Source organism: Ictidomys tridecemlineatus, chromosome 2 (genome assembly GCF_052094955.1).
Source record: "Ictidomys tridecemlineatus isolate mIctTri1 chromosome 2, mIctTri1.hap1, whole genome shotgun sequence".
Taxonomy (NCBI): domain Eukaryota; kingdom Metazoa; phylum Chordata; class Mammalia; order Rodentia; family Sciuridae; genus Ictidomys; species Ictidomys tridecemlineatus.
The window spans coordinates 118,746,542-118,766,245 of record NC_135478.1 but is presented as its reverse complement, the minus strand read 5'-3'; the positions used below and the strand labels follow the sequence as shown (position 1 = coordinate 118,766,245).

At 45.1% G+C, this 19,704-nt stretch overlaps 1 long non-coding RNA gene across 1 annotated transcript; it reads right to left on the bottom strand.

Moving 5' to 3' along the window:
* Positions 1–11,338: 11,338 nt before the first annotated feature.
* On the bottom strand, positions 11,339–14,035 carry LOC120891682 (uncharacterized). The gene is made up of 2 exons (XR_013429922.1): positions 13,980–14,035; positions 11,339–12,599 (listed from the first exon to the last, which is right to left on the bottom strand). It is a non-coding gene; the product is annotated as an uncharacterized LOC120891682 (long non-coding RNA).
* Between the last annotated feature and the right edge of the window lie 5,669 nt (positions 14,036–19,704).

The window sequence follows — 19,704 nt, the reverse complement described above, 5'->3', positions numbered from 1 at the left end:
TTTTTTTTTTTTTTTTTTGTACTGGGGATTGAAACCAGGGTGCTCTACCACTGACCTAGTATCATCCTCAGCCCTCATCTTTTTATGTTTGATTTTGAGATCAAGTCTTGCTAAATTGCTGAGGCTGAACTTGAAGTTGCAATCCTCCTGCCTCAGCCTCCTGAGTTGGTGGGATTGCAGGCGTGCACCACTCCATCTGGCTGAATTTGACTATTTTCAATAGTTTCTGTAAGTGAGATCATGTACTCTCTGTCTTTTTGTGGCTGGCTTATTTCACATGGCATAATATCCTCGAGGTTTATTCATGCTATGGCTGTGTCAGAATTTCCTTCCTTTTAGCCAGGCGTGGTGGCACATGCCCATAATCCTAGCAACTCAGAAGTGAGGCAGGAAGATCTCAAGTTCAAGGTCAGCCTTGGCAATTTAGTGAGACCCTGTCTCAAAATTTAAAAAGATAAAAATAAAAAAGGGGGCTGGGGATGTGGCTCAGGGATTAAGCACTCCTGATTTCAATCCCCGATACCAAAATAATACTTGTTGGGGTAGCTGGCACGAAGACCCCCGAGAGACAGCTCTGAATTCAAGCAAAGTTTATTGACTGAGAATATCTTCCAGGCTGCCCTTCTGCAAGACACAGTAGCCATCGTCACTGGAATGGAAGTTTATATATCTTTTGGACCAGAAACAAGAGCAAGCTATAATTGACCTTGGGTGCAGGTGGTTGCGTAGCAACAGTTTTTTTTGTGTGTGTGTATGTTTAGGGACCTTGGTGGGGATGAATACAGGAACAACGTATCTGAAGTTTCTTTTTCTTGGCAGTTTATAAGTTTTGGTTTGGGGTCAAGATGGAGTTCCAGAACCAAACTGGAGTTACTAATGTCAAGGGACCTAATAATAATAATAATAATAATAATAAGAAGAAGAAGAAGAACAACAACAACAACAACAACAACATGGAGATATAGATATCTTCAGTCCTTGCTTTAAATTCTTTTGAGTATATATTCATCTTTTTTGGGGGGTATCAGTGATTGAATTCAGGGGCACTCAGCCACAGAGCCACATCCCCAGCCCTATTTTGTATTTATAGACAGGATCTCACTGAGTTGCTTGGTGCCTCACTTTTACTGAGGCAGGCTTTGAACTCAATATCCTCCTGCCTCAGCCTCCCAAGCTGCTGGGATCACAGACATGAGCCACCTCGGCCAACCTCATTCATTTTTTGATGACTGAATAATATTCCATTGTGTAGATAGACCACATTTCATTTATCCATTCTTCCATTGATGGGCCCTGGGTTGTTTCTGCTTCTTAGCTGTTATGAATCAGGTAGAAGGAACATTTGTGTACAAGTTTTTGGGTGAAGTGTTCATCCCTTCTGGGCATATGCCTAGGAGTGGAATTTTGGGGTTGTCTGGTAACTCTGTGTTTTTGAGTTGGAACTGACAGACTGTTTTCCAAAGCACAGGTATCATTTTGCTTGTTGGTTTTGCGGTGTTGGGAATGGAATCCAGGGCCTTACACATGGCAAGCACTTTACCACTGAGCTACACCCTCAGCCTCTGGATGTACCATTTTGAATTCCCTTCAGCTATGTATGAAGGTTGATTTTAATTTCTCCACATTGTGGCCAACACTTATTATTATGTCTTTTGTATTATGGCCACTCATATAGTATCATCACTAGGCATTTTATCTAAGTGATATCTCGTGTTTTTAATTTTTTTTTTTTTTTAGTTATTGATGGACCTTTATTTTATTCATTTATTTATATATGGTGCTGAGAATCTAACCCTGTGCCTCACACATGCTAGGTAGGCGCTCCACCACTGAGCCAGGTCTCACTGTCTTGGGGCCTTGCTAATTTGCTGAGGCTGCCTTTGAACTCAGGATCCTTCTGCCTTGGTCTCCCAAGCTGCTAGGATTACAGGTGTGTGCCACTGCCCACAGCAATCCCTTTGTTCTTAATCCCGAGTTTTATCTCCATTCTCTGCCATTTCTGGGGTTCTGCTACAGTTTGGATTTGGAACATCCTCCAAAGTCTTGTTCCTGAGCTTGGCAGTATTTGGAGGTGGTGGAAACTTCAAGAGGTGGGGCCTAGTGGAAGGTCTTTATGGGATGGCTTTGAAGGGAATTGTGGGGTCCTAGGCTCTTCTTCCTCTCCTTCACTTCCTGACCCTCTGGGGAGTGGTTTTGCTCTGCAATATGCTCCTGCCATGATGCTTGGCCACAGGCCTGAAGCCATGGGATCAACCAATCATAGACAGGAAACTCCACAACCATGAGCCAAAATAAACCTTTTCTGTTTATAACTTGATTATCTCAGATATTTGTTATAGTGATTGGAAGCTGACAAATACAGGTCCCCAAATTGACTCAATTTTTCCCTATTTCAATATGGAAGTTTCTAAGGAACCAAATAATAGACTGAAATCTGTTCACTTTTCACCAGACATATCATACCACGTTATCCCTTAAGATTTTCTACCATGCCTCAAACATGGGTTGCTAGGATTTAGTAAATGAATTCCCAATTAAATTTGAGTCTCATGCAATGATGCAATATTTGGGACAGACTTGCACAAAAAAATGATTTGTTTCTCTGAAATTCAAATTGAACTGGATGTCCTGCCCTTTATCTGATAGTCTGACACACACAGCCAGCCTTTCTTGCCCCCTTCACCTGTGTGAGCCCAGTGCCAGGGTCTGGGCGCTAATTTGATCCTTCCAAAGATCCGAGGGGGGTCGTTCCCATCTCAGCATTCCGTGAGCAGGAAGTCCTGCCTTGAGGGTTAAGCAATCTGCCCAAAGTCACATAAGGCACAAGTGGCAGAGGCAGATAGATGAGGCAAGGGCCAGACAAACGGTTGTGGCAGGATGGAAATCCAGGGCCTCTAACTGCAAAACCACCACAAGTGACCACTGTGTTAAAGTCCCTCCCAAGAGACAGTGAAACTCAACAACATGCTTTGGGAGGAGGCTCCTTGCATTCAGAGTATAAGTTTTCTGAAATAAACTGATTTAGAAAAGCCCCACATGGGAATAATAAAGCAGCCTCTTCCCCTCCAGAAAGTGCATTCATGAAAACAACTGATGAAGGAGGGGAAAACAGTTGAGTGGGGTAACACATTTAAAAATGGGGGCAGGGCGCTGGGGTTGTGGCTCAGTGATAGAGTGCACGCCTAGCATGCGTGAGGCACTGGGTTCAAGCCTCAGCACCACATAAAAGTAAAATAAAGGTATTATGTCCACCTACAACTAAAAAATAAATATTACAAAAAAAATAATAAAAATAAAAATGGGGGCAGATGTAGCTCAGTGGCAGAATGCTGGCCTCGCACATGGGAGGCACTGGGCTTGATCCTCAGCACCATATAAAAATAAAATAAATGTATTGTGTTTATCTACAACTAAAAAAATTTTTTTAAATGAATGACCAACATGTATTGAAGCATCACATGGTAAATATACTCAAATTTTATGTATCAATTTTTTTTTTTTTTGGTACCAGGGATTGGACCCTGGGGCATTCAGCCACCGAGACACATCCCAGCCCTATTTTGTATTTTATTTAGAGACAGGTTGCTTTTATTTAGAGACAGTTGCTTAGGGTCTCACCGTTGTTGAGGCTGGCTTTGAATTCACCATCCTCCTGCCTCAGCCTCCAGAGCCACTGGAATTACAGGCATGCACCATTGTGCCCGGCTACTCAAATTTTATATATCAATTAAAAAAATTTTTTTTAAAGGTAGGGGAACCCACTTGCAACTGAAAAAAAAATAATAAAAACAGATTGAGCCTAGATACATTCATCAACTAAAATGCTGACCTCTTTCCAGGACACTTCCTCCCCACCCCCACCCCACCCCCAGCCACAGCACTAGGGGTTGCACCCAGGGCTAGGTAAATTCTCTGTCACTGAGCTACACATCCAGCCCTTTTAATTTTGTTTTAAGACAGTCTCAGCTGGGCACTGTGGTGCTCACCTGTAATTCCAGCAGCTCAGCAGACTGACACAGGAGGATCCCAAGTTCAAAGCCAGCCTCACCAGTTTAGTGAGGCCCTAAGCAACTTAGCAGATCCTGTCTCAAAAAAAAAAAAAAAAAATGTCTGGGGATGTTGCTCAGTGGTTAAAGACCCCTGGGCTTAAGGTTCAATCCCTGATACCAAAATAATAAATAAATAAAAATAGGGTCTCCTTATCTTGACCAGATGGGCTCCCACCTGTGATCCTCCTCCCTCTGTGTCCTGAGCAGCTGGGGTTACAGGCTGTGCTCTTGTGAAGGAGAACTCTGCAGGAAAACCTTGGATTTGGATTGGCCCCTAAACCCAAGCCAACACGGAATTTCATCCTAGTCATTGAGCTCTGGTTGGTGGTGGAAGACCGGGTGGTCATGACCTAATGGACCTGGAAGCCATTAACTAGTGAAGCTGTCACCGTTGACAGGGGGATGGAGCTGTTTCCTTTGTCGCACCTGTTTTTCTTTTGTTGTTTTGCTGAGCTGGGGTGGACCCCCGCTCAGACCCACCTTCAGCCCCAGCCCCTCTGCTTTTCGACAAAGGCTGAAGATGACCGGTTGGGAGTTCTCAGAGCCCCCTCTGTTCCGGGCTCCCAGCTCACTGGCCGTCTGTCTGCTGCACTCGCTCAGGGGAGCTCCACTAAACTGAACTGGTCCAGGGATCTTCCTGTTTGCACCCCAAAGGAGGCTCGTCCCTGGGGAGCAGTGACCCTCCCTTCCCCTCCCCCGCCCTGGCCACCGCACTCCGCCTTGCACCTGCGGTTCCTTCTTGTACGGTTCATCGGGTTTTTATGGCCTGGTAAGATCCCACACCAGCCTCCCAAGAAGCAGAGGGAGGAGGACAAAACGCAACAGGAGGTGAGGTCCCCTGCAGCCAGAGGATCCCGCCCAGAAGGAAAACATTCCTGAGGACGAGGTGACGTGCCCCCTCCTGTTGGCAGAGGCCCCGCTCAGCCCGGGCGGCGGGTGAGCCCCAGGGTTTCCCTAATCAACAAAGCACCATTCACCGGCAGGGCTGAAGGAGGGGACAGCTGGCGTCTCTCTACCGGTGACATTGACAGAAAGGCCAAAGTAAATGTCAGCATCCTGGAAACCGCAGCAGGTGCTTCAAATGCAAGAAGAGCAGTGGCAGGGAGGGGGGGGACAGCCACCAGCGGCCAAGTAGCAGCACCTACTCAGAATTCATTTGAAACAATCCTAGAACCTGTGATTTCTGGCTTCTGGAGGCCATCTATCAGGAATCCTTTTCTCTTTCTTTTTCTTTCTTCTTCTTCTTTTTTTTTTAACTTAACCATATCCTGGCCCTTTTTTATGTTTTATTTTGAGACAGGTTCTTGCTAAGTTGCTGAGGCTGGCTTTGAGCTTGTGATCCTCCTGCCTCAGCCTCCCCAGCAGCTGGGATGACAGGTGTGCAGTTGCCAGCCTGGCTTCATGAATCCATTCGCTAGTTCATTTTTTTTTTTTTTAATTCCTGGGTTGTTTTGGACAATTTCTGACATTTTCTAACCAGGTTCTTGGTCAGTATCATCTCCTTAGCATCTACTACATAATGTGGTTTGCCACATATTAGGTGAACAATAAAAAAAATTTGGAATGAGAGCTGGGCTTTTTGGAATGTCACACACTTACTTGTCCTAGCTATTTGGAAGGTTGAAGCAGGAATGTTGCTTGAGCCCGGGAGTTTTGAGACCTGAGCAGCAAAGCAAGACCCCATCTCAAAAACAAATAAACAAGTAACAAAAAAAAAAAAAAAACAGAATTAACCATCTGTTATTACTGATTCTAAAAATGGAATCATAAAACCACTGTATTTTGCAGAACTAAAGGGAAAGGGGAAAAAATAACTAATCAGATAATAAGTGAGATCCCATAAGTGCTATACCAGGTTGGTTTACACGCACAACCCGCATCCCTAATCATCACAATTACCTTAAAAGTTATCATGTTATTGATTTTATAGATGAAAACACTTAGAGTCACAGGGGTATCCTGCTATCTGCCAGAACACAGAGGTCCAAGCCTCTCATTTGGAGATTGAGGAACCAGAAGCCCAAGCAGTTAGGGATCCTTTTTTTTAATGTTTTATTTGTTATTTTTAGACATACATGACAGTAGGGTGCATTTTGATGTATTATACATGCATGGAGTACAACCATTCTTGTGGTTGTACACATCAGGGATCTTGACCCAAGTGACAGAGCTAGCCTAGTTAGTGACCTTCCTAGAATGTCCCCAGTTCCCAGAAGGCATAGTGTAATGATTCTAGAAGCAAAATGATCATTTGTGTCCAAGTCACAACACAAAAACTTTCCAGGGGCTGGGGTTGTGGCTCAGTGGTAGAGCACTTGCCTAGCATGTGTGATGCTTTGGATTCAATTCCCAGCCCTGCATAGAAATAAATTAAAATAAAAGTCCTTTGACAAGGACTTTTAACAATTCATTTTCTTAATTTTTGTACCAGAGATTGAACTCAGGGGCAGTGGACCACTGAGACACATCCTCATCCTCTAAACAAAATATAAAATATTTGATAAGACTGGTGCTGGAGCCACAGGGACTGGCCAGTGTATCTGGCTGTGTCACTTGTATCCTTTCTGTGCCTCAGATGTGTAAGTGATTAGGAAGGGACCAGGGGCCTGCCAGAAGCTCTGCCTGGAGAGACACATTCAGTCCAGAATAATCACTGAGTGCTCACAAGTGGCTTGGAGGGGACAAAGGCACCTAAGATGAATGCCCTGTTTCTTTCTCTGAAGAGGTGACCAACCATCCTGGCTGGTTGTCATTGTCCTAATATAAGCTAAAACTCCCCCACCCCAGGAAACCCCTCAGTCCCAGAAACCCCTCAGTTCTGGACACACCAGAATAGTTGGTCACCTGTGTGGATCTTGATGGGAGAGGAAAACATTTATGCAATAGTGACATGGACCATAGGGTAGCTTGCCATTCTAGCCTGAACACAGAGAGCCCAGCCGACTCAGGACAAGGGTGTTGTGCCATCCATACCAGAGTTGATAACAAAAAGAACACACAAACACACACACACACACACAAACACACACACACACACACACACACCCGGGCTGGTGGTGGAGCTCAGGGGTAGAGCATTTGCCTAGCATATGTGAAGCCCTGGGTTCAATCCCAGCACCATGAAGAAAAGAAAAAGAAAAATCAGCGCATGCCTGTCTTCCCAGTGGCTCAGGAGGCTGAGGCAGGAGGATTGGGAGTTCAAAGCCAGCCTCAGCAACTTAGTGAGGTACTAAGCAACTCAGTGAGATCCTGTCTCTAAATAAATACAGAAAAAGGGCTGGGGATGGGGCTCAGTGGTTAAGAGCCCCTGAGTTCAATCCCTAGTACTGAAAAAGCAAACAAAGAAAAGAAAAATCAGGAATACTAATTCTCCCCTGCAGCCACATTCTAGAGGTTGAATCCAGGTCTTGCACATGCTACCAATTACTTTATCCTTGAGCTACATCCCAGTCCTTTTCAGACTTGTTTTGAAACAGGCTTTCACTATGTTGCCCAGGCTGACCTTGAAATTGAGATCCTCCTGCCTCAGCTTTCCCAGTTGCTGGGATTATAGGCATGTGGCACCATGCCCAGCTTAATGGTTCATGGTTTTTCTTTCTTTTTGCCCAGTGTTGGGGATTGAACCCAGGGCCTTGTTCACACTACTAAGCAGTCTACCACTGGGCTCCATCCCTAGTCCCTGCCTTCTTTATTTAAAATTCGGTTATTTTGTTCATCGTGGATTTTTTTCATTAATTTAAAAATACTGTTTTTGTATTATTTATCTTGATTCCTGAATTTTCTGGTTTGCTCCTTAAATCCTGCACCTGTACATCTCACCCTGCCTTACCCTCATCCCGGTCTTGTAGGGCAGCCCTAAGTGCTACCCATAAGTCTTTATGACCAGGAACAATTGCTTGGCATTTGTCTGAACACCCACTGACAGGACTCCACAGCCTTCAGCTTTCTTCCTGGTCCCAGTTCTGTGCTTTCATAACTGGGTGCTGTAGAAATAGGACCAGGAGGCTGGGGTGTGGCTCAGTGGCATGTGTGAGGCACTGGGTTCGATTCTCAGCACCACCACATATCAGTAAATAAAATAAAGATCCTTTTTTTTTTTAAAGAGAAAGTGAGAGAGGGGAGAGAGAGAGAGAGAGAGAGAGAGAGAGAGAGAGAGAGAGAGAGAGAGAGAGAGAGAGAGAGAATTTTTTAATATTTATTTTTTAGTTTTCGGCGGACACAACATCTTTGTTGGTATGTGGTGCTGAGGATCGAACCCGGGCCACACGCATGCCAGGCGAGCGCGCTACCGATTGAGCCACATCCCCAGCCCAAAATAAAGATCCTTTGACAACTAAAAAAATTTTAAAAAAAGAAAAGAAAAGAAAGAAATAGGACCAGGAAGCTGGATGTGGTGGCGCACACCTGTCATCCCAGCAGCTTGGGAGGCTGAGGCAGGAGGTTCGAGAGTTCCAATCCAGCCTCAGCAATAGTGAGGTGCTAAGCATCTCAGTGAGACCTGTCTCTAAATAAAATATTAAAAGGGCTGGGGATGTGGCTCAGTGGTCAAGTGCCCCTGAATTCAATGCCCGGTACCCCACCCCCAAGGAAAAAAAGAAATAGGACCAGGAGGCAGATGAGGTCTGAGACAGTTGGCAGGGGAAAAGGAAGTATCAGAGACAGCAGGCACCGGGAGACAGATGTAGATCTAGATGAAGTAAACTTCAAGGAATTGGCTTATGTGATTGTGGGAGCTGCAAGTCTGAAGCCTACAGGACAGACCAGCAGGCTAGAACCGTCAGCAGAAGAGACAGAAATTCTTCTTCTGGGAGAATTCTCAGGTTTGCTCTGAATGAAGAAGGCCTTTTTGTTTGTTTGTTTGTTTGTTTGTTAACAAGGATTGAACTCAGGGGCACTCCACCACTGAGCCCCATCCCCAGCCCTATTTTGTATTTTATTTAGAGACAGGGTCTCCCTGAGTTGCTTAGGGTCTTGCTTTTGCTGAGGCTGGCTTTGAACTCGTGATCCTCCTGCCTTAGCCTCCCGAGCCACTGGGATGACGGGCGTGGGCCACCATGCCCGGCTGAAGAAGGCCTTTTCATGACTGGAAGAGGCCCATTCAGTTACCTCCTTGACTTAAAGTCGACTGACTGTAGATATTAACCACATCTACAAATTACCTTCATGGCACACTTGAATTAGAATTGAATTGAATAACTGGGACTTATGCCTGGCCAGGTTGACACACAGAACCACCACAGGAAGGGAAGTGGTCCGGGGAAGTTATGTAGATTGCTCAAGATGATCCCTGAAAATGTGCTATGGGCGATCACAAGGTCTACCTTCTCCCATGTGACTTGCAGTGCTCGGGTCTCTGGAGAAATTCCTGTGGTCTCAGAAGAGCAGGCTCCTAATCTCATGGGTGACTGTTCCTTCCATTCCATTGTCAATTTGTGTGCACCTCCTACTAGATTGTGAAACCTTCAAGACAAAGTCCATGTGAGTATCTTTTATCGTCTGTGGAGCTAACACAGAGCCCTCTGTGTGGCGGACATTCAGCGCATACTTGCAGAATTTGCGAATCATTGATAGTTGTTTTTTGTTTTTGCTATACTGGGGATTGAACATCGGGACACTTTACCACTGAGCTACCCCACAGCCCTTGTTTTTTTTATTTTTTTATTTTTTTATTTTTTTGTAGTTGTAGTTGGGCACAATACCTTTATTTCATTTATTTGTTTTTATGTGGTGCTGAGGATCGAACCCAGGGCCTCACACGTGCTAGGTGAGCTCTCTACCACTGCGTCCCCGCCCCCGCCCTCTGTAAGTCCTTCTAACTCTAACTTCTTGACACCCCCAGGAGGTGGGTCCTACTATTAACCTTGGTTTCTGATAGAAAAAAAAGAGGCTCTGAAAAGTTAAGCATGAGTCTAGATCACAGAGTTTGTAAGGGGTGAATCTCAAACTTGAACCTCACAATGAACTGCACCATCTGGTACCTAACCACCCCCTGCACTGCCCAGGTAGAACTGCCCCTGAAGCCTGGACCACAGACACAATCGATTTGGTTTCCTCCACACTGGAGTCAGGAAGGGCGAGGTGCTCAGGATGGCATCACTGGGACCAGAGCTCTGGGTCCCACCCCCCTGTCATGGCTACATTCTCCTGCTCCTCTCTCAAAGCAAGATCTCCCCTAGGGAGGAGGCCAGCCCAGCCAGGGCCTCCCTGTGCTATTTACTCAGTGAGGTGTGGACTCGGCCTGGTTTCTGGTCTGTTGTTTGCAAAGTAAATGTCACCTAGGCCCCACCAATCCACACTCCCAACCAAGGAAATGGGAACAAAGACCGAGAGGAACATATTTTTGCTGCTTTCAGATGCCCCCACTTGAGTTTTCAGTTTCTGTCTCTTAAAATGAAATCAGGGGCTGGGGGCGGAGCTCAGTGGTAGAGTTCTGGCTTAGCATGTGCAGGGCCCTGAGTTTGATTCCCAGCAGAGAAAAAAAAAAAAAAAAGAAAGAAAGAATAAAGAAAAAAATTGGAGGGGTACCTGAGAAGGGTCACATTCAGAAACAGTGGAACTGGTTTTTTTCTCATGCCTGTGTAAACTCCAGGGCACTGAGCAAGGTCTAACCAGGGATCTAGATTTGAACCTCCATTCTACCACTGACTAGTTGTGTGACCTTGACCTTGGCCTTAACCTCTCCCAGCCTCATCTCCCTTCTCTGGGAAACAGAGCCAGTTCCTAACTTGCAGAAATAAAAGAGAGCCCGAATGGATGTGAGTGTTCAGACAGTACATGGCTCACATCAAGCTTCATTAGCCACTGTTCCTAATATTCATGTCACGCATCCACGTGGGTGTCTCTTTACAAATAAGGATGCTTTAGAGTAAAGCAGACCGAAACAGGGCTTCGTGTTCTTTGCTACTCTGATTTCCTAGCTTCTTCCTGGAAAGGGACTCCAAGAACTTTTACAAATAGTTCATAAACAGGGGAGCTTTTAATCTGCAAAACCAGATGGACAATTCTCTCTTTCTGAAGCAGCTGGAAGCAAATCTGCTCTGTCGGTAACTCTACCTTCTGACCAATTTCCAACCTGCAGTTCCTGTTCTGAACCCGGATCTGCAAATAAGAGCATTCATTGGAAGGGAGGTTCAGGGCCTCTGGGATTTCATCAGCTGCCAGCTCTCCCAGGAGACTCTGTGACACCCGTCAAGCCAGTGGCCAAGGCCAGAAGGCAAGCGGTTCAAGGCCTCCCGCCAGGCAACTTCCTTTTGAGTTTTGAAGTCAAGCAGTACACATCTAAAGAAATGCCAAGGAGGAAATATGGATTTATTGTTGCCAAGCCAATTGGGCTGCAGAGAGAAGAATAATACTGAAAGGTCGGCTTTCTGGTTGTGCAAAGTGAGGGGGAGGACAGGGGCAGGGAGCAAGCCTGTGATCCATCTCAGTCTCCTACCCCAAGAGGGAACCTCCTCTGAGACTTCCAGGGAGAGCAACAGTGCTGCCCAGGCCCAGAGACCCAGTGTTCCCTCCCATTGCTCTAGGGAGACCCTCAAAGCAGAGAAGTGGGGACAAAAATGCAGAATTTAAAGCTAAAAGAAGGGGTGAGAGCCAGGTGTGGTGGCACACGCCTGTCGTCCCAGCAGCTCGGGAGGCTGAGGCAGGAGGATCCCAAGATCAAGGTCAGCCTCAGCCACAGCAAGGTCCTAAGCAACTCAGTGAAACCCTGTCTCTAAATCAAATGCAAAATAGGGCTGGGGATGGGGCTCCGTGGTCCAGTGCCCCTGAGTTGAATCGCCAGTGTCACCCCAAAAAAAGAAGCAAGAAGGGTTAGGATAGACTCTCTTTCCCTGTCCTACACCTGCCCCGTCCTCTCCTGTTATTATTCTGGGGCTTCGTGCTTCTCAAAAAATAAATGAGGGTAAGAAAGGGAAAGAGACAGTTAAAATCAGTATGCAGAAATTCAGAAGGGTCTTACGCTGTCTTGGGCACAGTAGCAGGTGTTCAAGGTTTTCTCTATAATATATGGTCAGTTTCAGGTCATTTTTGGCACCAGATAAACATTATTTCCTTATTGAGATTTTATCCCAGGTGCCAGGTGGCATCTAGCTTCTTTAGCAGGGAAAAGGGAGACAGGAGGGAAAACAAAGCTAAATCCTGTGTAAACCCTTGTCCGTCCTTCAAAGTCCACGCAGACACGCCCTCTTTTATGAAGCCTTCCCCCATGGCCCTGTGATGGGAGGGTCTGGTTATTCTGCACCGGAACTGTCTACAGGACTCATCTTCTAGATACTCCTCCCGGAGAGCAGCATAAAGGCAGCACCGTGTGCAGGATGAATGCATGACCTCAAACCAAGGCCTGCTGGCCAGGAGGCTGATCAGGATGCTGGAAATGCCAGTTTATTTACCTTGAACACCAAGTCAGAAAGCACTGAATGTGCAGCCGTGAGCACAGGTGCAGGGGAGCATTTCAGGAGAAACTCAGGTCGATACGTCATCTTCCCCCTCCCTTCAGCTCCTGGGGTGTGTGTGGAACACTGGATCAAAGGGAGGGGAGTGGGGCCAGGTGCCCTATGAAAAAGAGAAAGGGAGAGAGATTAGGGAAGGCGTCAATATTTAATTTTATTTACTTATTTATTTATGAGTATCCGGGATTGAACCCAGAGGCTCTCAGCCACTGAGCCACACCCCCAGCCCTTATTTATATTTTATTAAGAGACAGGGTCTCCCTGAGTTGCTTAGGGCCTTGCTAAATTTCTGAGGCTGGCCTTGAACTCACGATCCTCCTACCTCAGCCTCCTGAGCCACTGACATCCAATATTTTTGAATTAAATTTAGATGATGCACTTTCAGCAATCCTGAGCAAATCTGGGTTTTCTTTGCTTTCTTTCTTTTTGGTAGTACTGCAGATTGAACCCAGGTCTTCCGTTGAGCTATATCCTAGCTCTTTTTATTTATTTATTTTAAAATTTTGAGACAGGGTCTGGTTAAGTTGCTGAGGCTGGCCTTCAACTTGGGATGTTCCTGCCTCAGCCTCCTGAGTGGCTGGGATCACAGGTGTGCACTGCTGCACCTGGCCAAATCTGATTTTTCAGGGCCCTGCAGAAAATTTTTAATATGCGAAATGTTTATTCCCATCCAAAGCTGTGAACGGGCCAGCTACTTCTTTACCCCTTTATGTGTTCTAGAAGGTAAGAAAAAAATTATATTCATAGACCCCTGGAGATGCCAAGGGACGAGGTCACCTGGCGGATGAATCTGAAGGACGCGGTCCCTCCCGCAGGTGTCTGTGGGTTATCAGAGAATCTTGGCCTGTTTCTTCTAGGCTTGTGCCCTCTGTACAACGAGCCCTTTGTGAGGTTCTGAGCTAGAGGTTCTGAGCCTGCGTGAGTTCCAGACACCGGCTCGTGCTGTTTCTGTGAGCTGAGGGGCTGTTTCTGAGCAGGTGGATGTCTCAAACAGGGATTTCTTCTAGTTTCTGTCACCTCCTCTCCGTATCTCGGCATTATTTCCCAAAGTGAAGTCAGATGGGGATAGGCCACCTTTGTCCTGGAGCCCTGAATTATAAACGTTAAACTCTTTCCTGTATTCCAGGCAGGCTCCTCGGCTGTTTTCACATACATTTCCACCTTTTCCCATAAAAACAAATAACAGTGGGGGAGAGTCCTTGAGAAGGTTAATGCCTCACTAAGTTGCTGAGGCTGGCCTTCAACTTGCAATCCTCCTACCTCAGCCTCCAGACTCGCTGGGATTACAGATGTGTGCCACGGCGCCTGGCTGAAAATGATTATTGTATAAAACAACAGTCTCATTTTAAAAGAAACTTTATTATTTGTCATGCAGGGGATGGAACCCAGGTTTTTGAGCATGCTAGGCATTTTAAAACTGCAGATCACAACCTCCTCCTCTTTCCCAGATGTGACAGCCGTACTCACCTTGTTAGGTACTCACCTTGTTAGGGGCCCACAGCCGCCTGGAGCCACAGACCCGCAGTGATGGTGCAATCCAACCCCCTTCCCCCCCCCCCCAATCCTGCAGTTGCAGCCACAGGTCACAGGTCTGTGTGTTCAGCAAATGTTTGTAGTCCTCTGCTGGGAACTTTATTTCAGGTCACAGTAACAGGGCAGCTAATTGGCAGCCTGTGGCAGGGTCTGGTCCACCCGGAGGCCAGGCAGGCATTATGTTCTCAGGTGGGGGAGGGGGCAACTGGAGAAAACTCATAACTGGGACCACAGGAGTACACCACTGTGCCCCACTTCTTTTTCTTTTTTTTTAAATCAGTAGATATTTTTTAATAACCATTTTTAGATACATTTATTTTTTAAAATGTTATTTTTTTTTAGTTGTAGTTGGACACAACACTTTTATTTTATTTATTTATTTTTATGTGATGCTGAAGATTGAACCCAGCACCTTGCACGTGCTAGGCGAGTGCTCTTCTGCTGAGCCCCAGCCCCAGCCCAAATACCTTTATTTTTATTTATCTTTTTTATGCAGTGCTGAGGGTTGAACCCAGTGCCTCACATGTGCTTGGCAAGCGCTCTACCACTGAGCCCCTGCCCCAGCCCTGTGCGCCACTTCTTAGACATACTTTAAGAACTTGGGGGCTGGGGATGTGGCTCAAGCGGTAGCGCGCTCGCCTGGCATGCGTACGAACCGGGTTCGATCCCCAGCACCACATACCAACAAAGATGTTGTGTCCGCCGAGAACTAAAAAACTAAAAAATAAATATTAAAAATTCTCTCTCTCTCTCTCCCCCCTCTCTCTCTTTAAAAAAAAAAAAAAAAAAAAAGAACTTGGATACGCCATTGTTCCACTTAGACTGAGAACTGTCAACTTGGCTCCTGAATATCTACATATGCAGATGAGACTAATGACTGATTAAGAAGAGTTTGAAAAAGTTTGTTGGCATTAGGGTGGAATACCTTTGGCAATAAAGTAATAATAACAGTAACAATAATTATAACAGTTAACATATATCATGTGCTTTCTCTATGTCATGCACTGTGCTAAATACATTATCTTATTAGATACTCAATTTTAGCCAGGTGCCGTGGGGCACACCTGTAATCCCAGCTACCTAGGAGCCTGAGGCAGGAGGATCGAAAGTTCAAACCAGCTTTCTCAACTTAGCCCTAAACAACTTAGCAAGACCCTGTCAAAAAGAAAAAAGAAAAAATGCTGGGGATATGGCCCAGTGGTTATGCCCCCTGGCTTCAACCCTTGGTACCAAAAAACAAAAAACAACAAAAAAAAAAAAAAAAAAAAAAAAACTTAATTCTCATTTTACAGCCAAGGAAACAGTCTCAGGAAGATTGAGCAACTCATTCAAGGTTATCCAAATAGTGTGTTTTTAACTACAGCTGAAAACCTACCCATGTCCATCATTTCACATTCAAACATTCCCTGCCCCCATCTTGCAGTGACAGACGGATGGTGTATGATTAGAAGATGAACGGACGGATGAGGGAAGGTCTCTCCAGGGTCCTCTGGGATATATATTCAGTTCTACTTCCTCCTCCAAGCCTGAAACTTTTCTCTTCTCATATCCCTTTTATTCACCAAACCAGAGTTTGGTCTATATTTACCCAGCTGACCTTTGAAACCACATAAATTCTGGGTGTTTTCATAAAAAAAAAAAAATTATTAGAGAGCTGAAAACTATGGTTTGCCGTCGTTCTCCACATGAATATTAGATGTGCAAAGTCAGTTGTAAATAAAGGGAAGAATTCTTTTCTTTTTCTTTTTCTCTTTTCCCTATGCTGAGAATCCCTGGGCCACTCTCAGGAAATCCAGTCTCCCCGAAGCCAGGTTGTGCAAAAACTCCCAGCATTATCTAAGGCAGTGTCTTTGTGGGCTGAGAAGTTTAGCTCTTTAGATAAATACTGTTTACTGAAATTAATCACAAAGCATTTTTTCCAAAACAAATGTTCTACCCAGAACCTAAGTAATCGAAAACAGTGCCAGATCCTGCAATAGAAAAAGATATTAAGCTGGGTACTATGGTGCACTCCCGTAATCCCAGCAACTCAGGAGGCTGAGGCAGAAGGATTGAAAGTTGGAGGCCAGCCTCAGCAACTTAGTGAGACCCTGTCTGTAAATAAGATATAAAAAAGAGCTCGGGATGTGGCTCCGTGGTTAAGTGCTCCTGGGTTTAATCCCCAGTATGAAAAAAAACATTAGGGAAAACCTGGAGAAATCCACACAAAGGCTAGTTTAATTAATAGCAATGTGCCAGTGTTGATTTCTTAGTTTTTAACAAATGGACCACAATAATGTAAGCTGATAACATTAGGGGACCCTGGAGCTGAGTGAGGGGTATGTGGGAATTCTCTGTAGTCATTTAGCAAACTTTGTCCCTCCACTAAGCCACCAACCCTTTTAAAAAAATTTAATTTGGGGGCTGTGGTTGTGGCTCAGCGGTAGAGCACTCGCCTAGCATGTGCGGAGCACTGGGTTCGATCCTCAGCACCACATAAAAGTAAATAAATAGAAATAAAGGCGTTGTGTCCACCTACAACTAAAAAAAATAAAATAAACTTTTTAATTTTGAAACAGGGTCTTGCTAAATTGCTGAAGCTGGCCTTGAATTTTTGATCCACCCACCTTAGTTACCTGAGTCACTAGGATTACGGGTGTGTGCCATCAAGCCTGGCTCACTTGGCAACATTAAAAAATACTTTAAAAATATTTAATTTGGGGGCTGGGATTGTGGCTCAGCGGTAAAGCGCTCGCCTAGCACAGGCGGAACCCAGGTTCGATCCTCAGCACCACATAAAAATAAAGGTATTGGGTTGTGTCCATCTACACCTAAAAAAATATTTTAAAAATATTTAATTTTACACATAACAATTATGAATATTTAAGGGGTACAGCATGACATTTCAATGCATGCATGTATTGTGTAATTATCAGGTTGGGGTGATTGAAATACCTATCACCTCCAACATTTATCCTTTCTTTGTGTGGGGAACACTCAAAATCCTCTGTTGGACATTTTGAAATATTCAATTAGCTGCTGTCACCCACAGTTCTTCTGTGCTACAGAACATTTCAAGTTATCCTTCTCATCCAACTGCACCCTACCCATGAACTGTCCTCTCTCCACCCTAGTTTTGCAACTTCTCTGTATATTTAAATGATGTCAAAATAAAAACTTTATTTGAAGTTGGGCACAGTGGCACGCACCTGTCATCACAGTGGCTAGGGAGGCTGAGGCAGGAGGATCTCGAAGCCAGCCTCTACAACGGCGAGGCGCTGAGCAACTCAGTGAGACCCGGTCTCTAAATAAAATACAGAATAGGGCTGGGGATGGGGCTCAGGGGTCAAGGGCCCCTGAGTTCAATCCCTGGTACCAAAAAAAAAAAAAAAAAAACCACAAAAACAAACACACACTTTTGTTTAAAAAATTTCCATACCAGTGAGCTGATTTTATTTCTCCTAGGAGGGAAGAGATGGGAGCCTGGAGCACTTAAACTTCTTCCAAACAAGATAAAACTTATTTCCTTTGCTGCTTTTTTTTTTTTTAATATTTATTTATTTTTTAGTTCTCGGCGGACACAACATCTTTGTTGGTATGTGGTGCTGAGGATCGAACCCGGGCCACACGCATGCCAGGCGAGCGCGCTACCGCTTGAGCCACATCCCCAGCCCCTCCTTTGCTGCTTTTAAACTTAGAAATAAAGAATAGTTACCAGCAATAGAGTGTGTGCTTCTTAAAAAGACAAAACCCAGCACAGAGCCACTTGAAGCTCTGGTCCTTGCCAAGTGGAGGAGAGAGACAGAGTGACATCTTCGCAGTTTTCAGGTAAACCTTTTCCATTTGTCGTCGTGCCGTTTAGTCCCTGTTTGATTGACTGTACAAGTGACCTGCTGCATTTTGCAGAAACCAGAGGTGGATTAAATTTCTTAGAACCCTGATATGCACAAGGGAACTGCAGGAAGTGTTGCAACATTTTCCAGAAAGGGGTTAGCAGCCACAAGACTGAGGAGAGTGTCTGTCCTTATGAGCAGGAGGATTTCTTGCCCGTACACCAGGCATCTCAATGTTACTAAATGGTTCCTAAAGGTCCTTCTTGAAGAAATGCTAAATCTTGGGCTGGGGATGTGGCTCAAGTGGTAGCGCGCTCGCCTGGCATGCGTGCGGCCCGGGTTCGATCCTCAGCACCACATACCAACAAAGATGTTGTGTCTGCAAAATAAATAAATAAATAAATAAATAAATATTAAAATTCTCTCTCTCTTTAAAAAAATATTTAAAAAAAAAGAAATGCAAATCTGGAGATGTAGCTCAGTGGTAAAGAACTTGTCTAACATGGATAAGGCCCTGGGTTGCATCCCCAGCACTGGCGAAGAAAAACAAAATTAGATACTGCTGGGCATGGTGGCACGGGTCTGTAACTCCAATGACTCAGGAGAATTGCAAGTTTGAGACCAGCCTCAGCTATGTAGTGAAATCCTATCTCAAAATTAAAAAATTAAAAGGACTGGAGATGTAGCTCAGCAGTAAAGTGCCCCTGGTTCATCCCCAGTATCAATCAATCAATCAGTCAATAAAAACATACTAATAAAATTAAACACAGTAGCCCCAGCAGCTTGGGAGGCTGAGGCAGGAGGATCGAGAGTTCAAAGCCAGCCTCAGCAAAAGTGAGGTCCTAAGCAGCTCAGTGAGATCCTGTCTCTAAATAAAACATAAAATAGGGCTGGGGATGTGCCTCCAGTTGTTGAGGGCTCCTGAGCTCAATCCCCAATACCAAAATATAAAATAAAATAAAATAATTGGGGCTGGGGATACAGCTCTGTTGGTAGTGCTTGCCTCACATGCACAAGGCCCTGAGTTCAATCCCCAGCACCACAAATATTTAAATAAAATAATTAAACACGGTAGAATGACTAGTCCAAAATGACTTTGTCCATTTACAGAAGGTAATGAAGTCCTAGGCAGCTAGTTGGTTTCTGCATTTGTGGTACTTGCACCCTGATCATTTAAACCGTGATGACATCAGGGGAACGGGAAGTGAAAGGAGTGTGTTCAGCACTTCCTGCAAGATCAAGACCCAACTTTGATTCCAGGAGGGAAACAAAAACACCCATCCAGAATTTGCCCTTTGCTCTCTCCTGGATCATTGAAGAGTTTTGTTTTGTTTTGTTTTGTTTTCTTTCTTTCTTTCTCTGTGAGAACATAAGATGTTACTCTAAATGTTTCCTCTCTTTTTCCATTTCAATAGGTACATTTAGATCCAGGAACAGTGTGACATGTCCCTACTAGAATCTGCCTCTTCACAAAAGCCTGGGAATGGATAAAACACCACTCCAAGCAAAAGCGTGCGACACGTAAGCCTTTAACAGTGAATGTCAAAATCAGGGCCCTGGGCTGGGCACTGAGGCGCACGCCTGTCGTCCCAGCTACTGAGAGGTTAAGGAGGAGCACTGCTGGAACCCAGGAGCCTGGGGAAAGTCTGGGCAACATAGTGAGAGCCTGTCTCAATGCAACGCGGTGGCACCCGCCTGTCATCCCCACTCCACTCAGGAGGCTGAGGCAGGAGGATCCTGAATTCAAAGCCAGCCTCAGCCACAGCAAAGCACGAAGCCACTCAGTGAGACCCTGTCTCTAAATAAAATGCAAAATAGGGCTGGGGATGGGGCTTCGTGGTCGAGTGCCCCCGAGTTCAACTC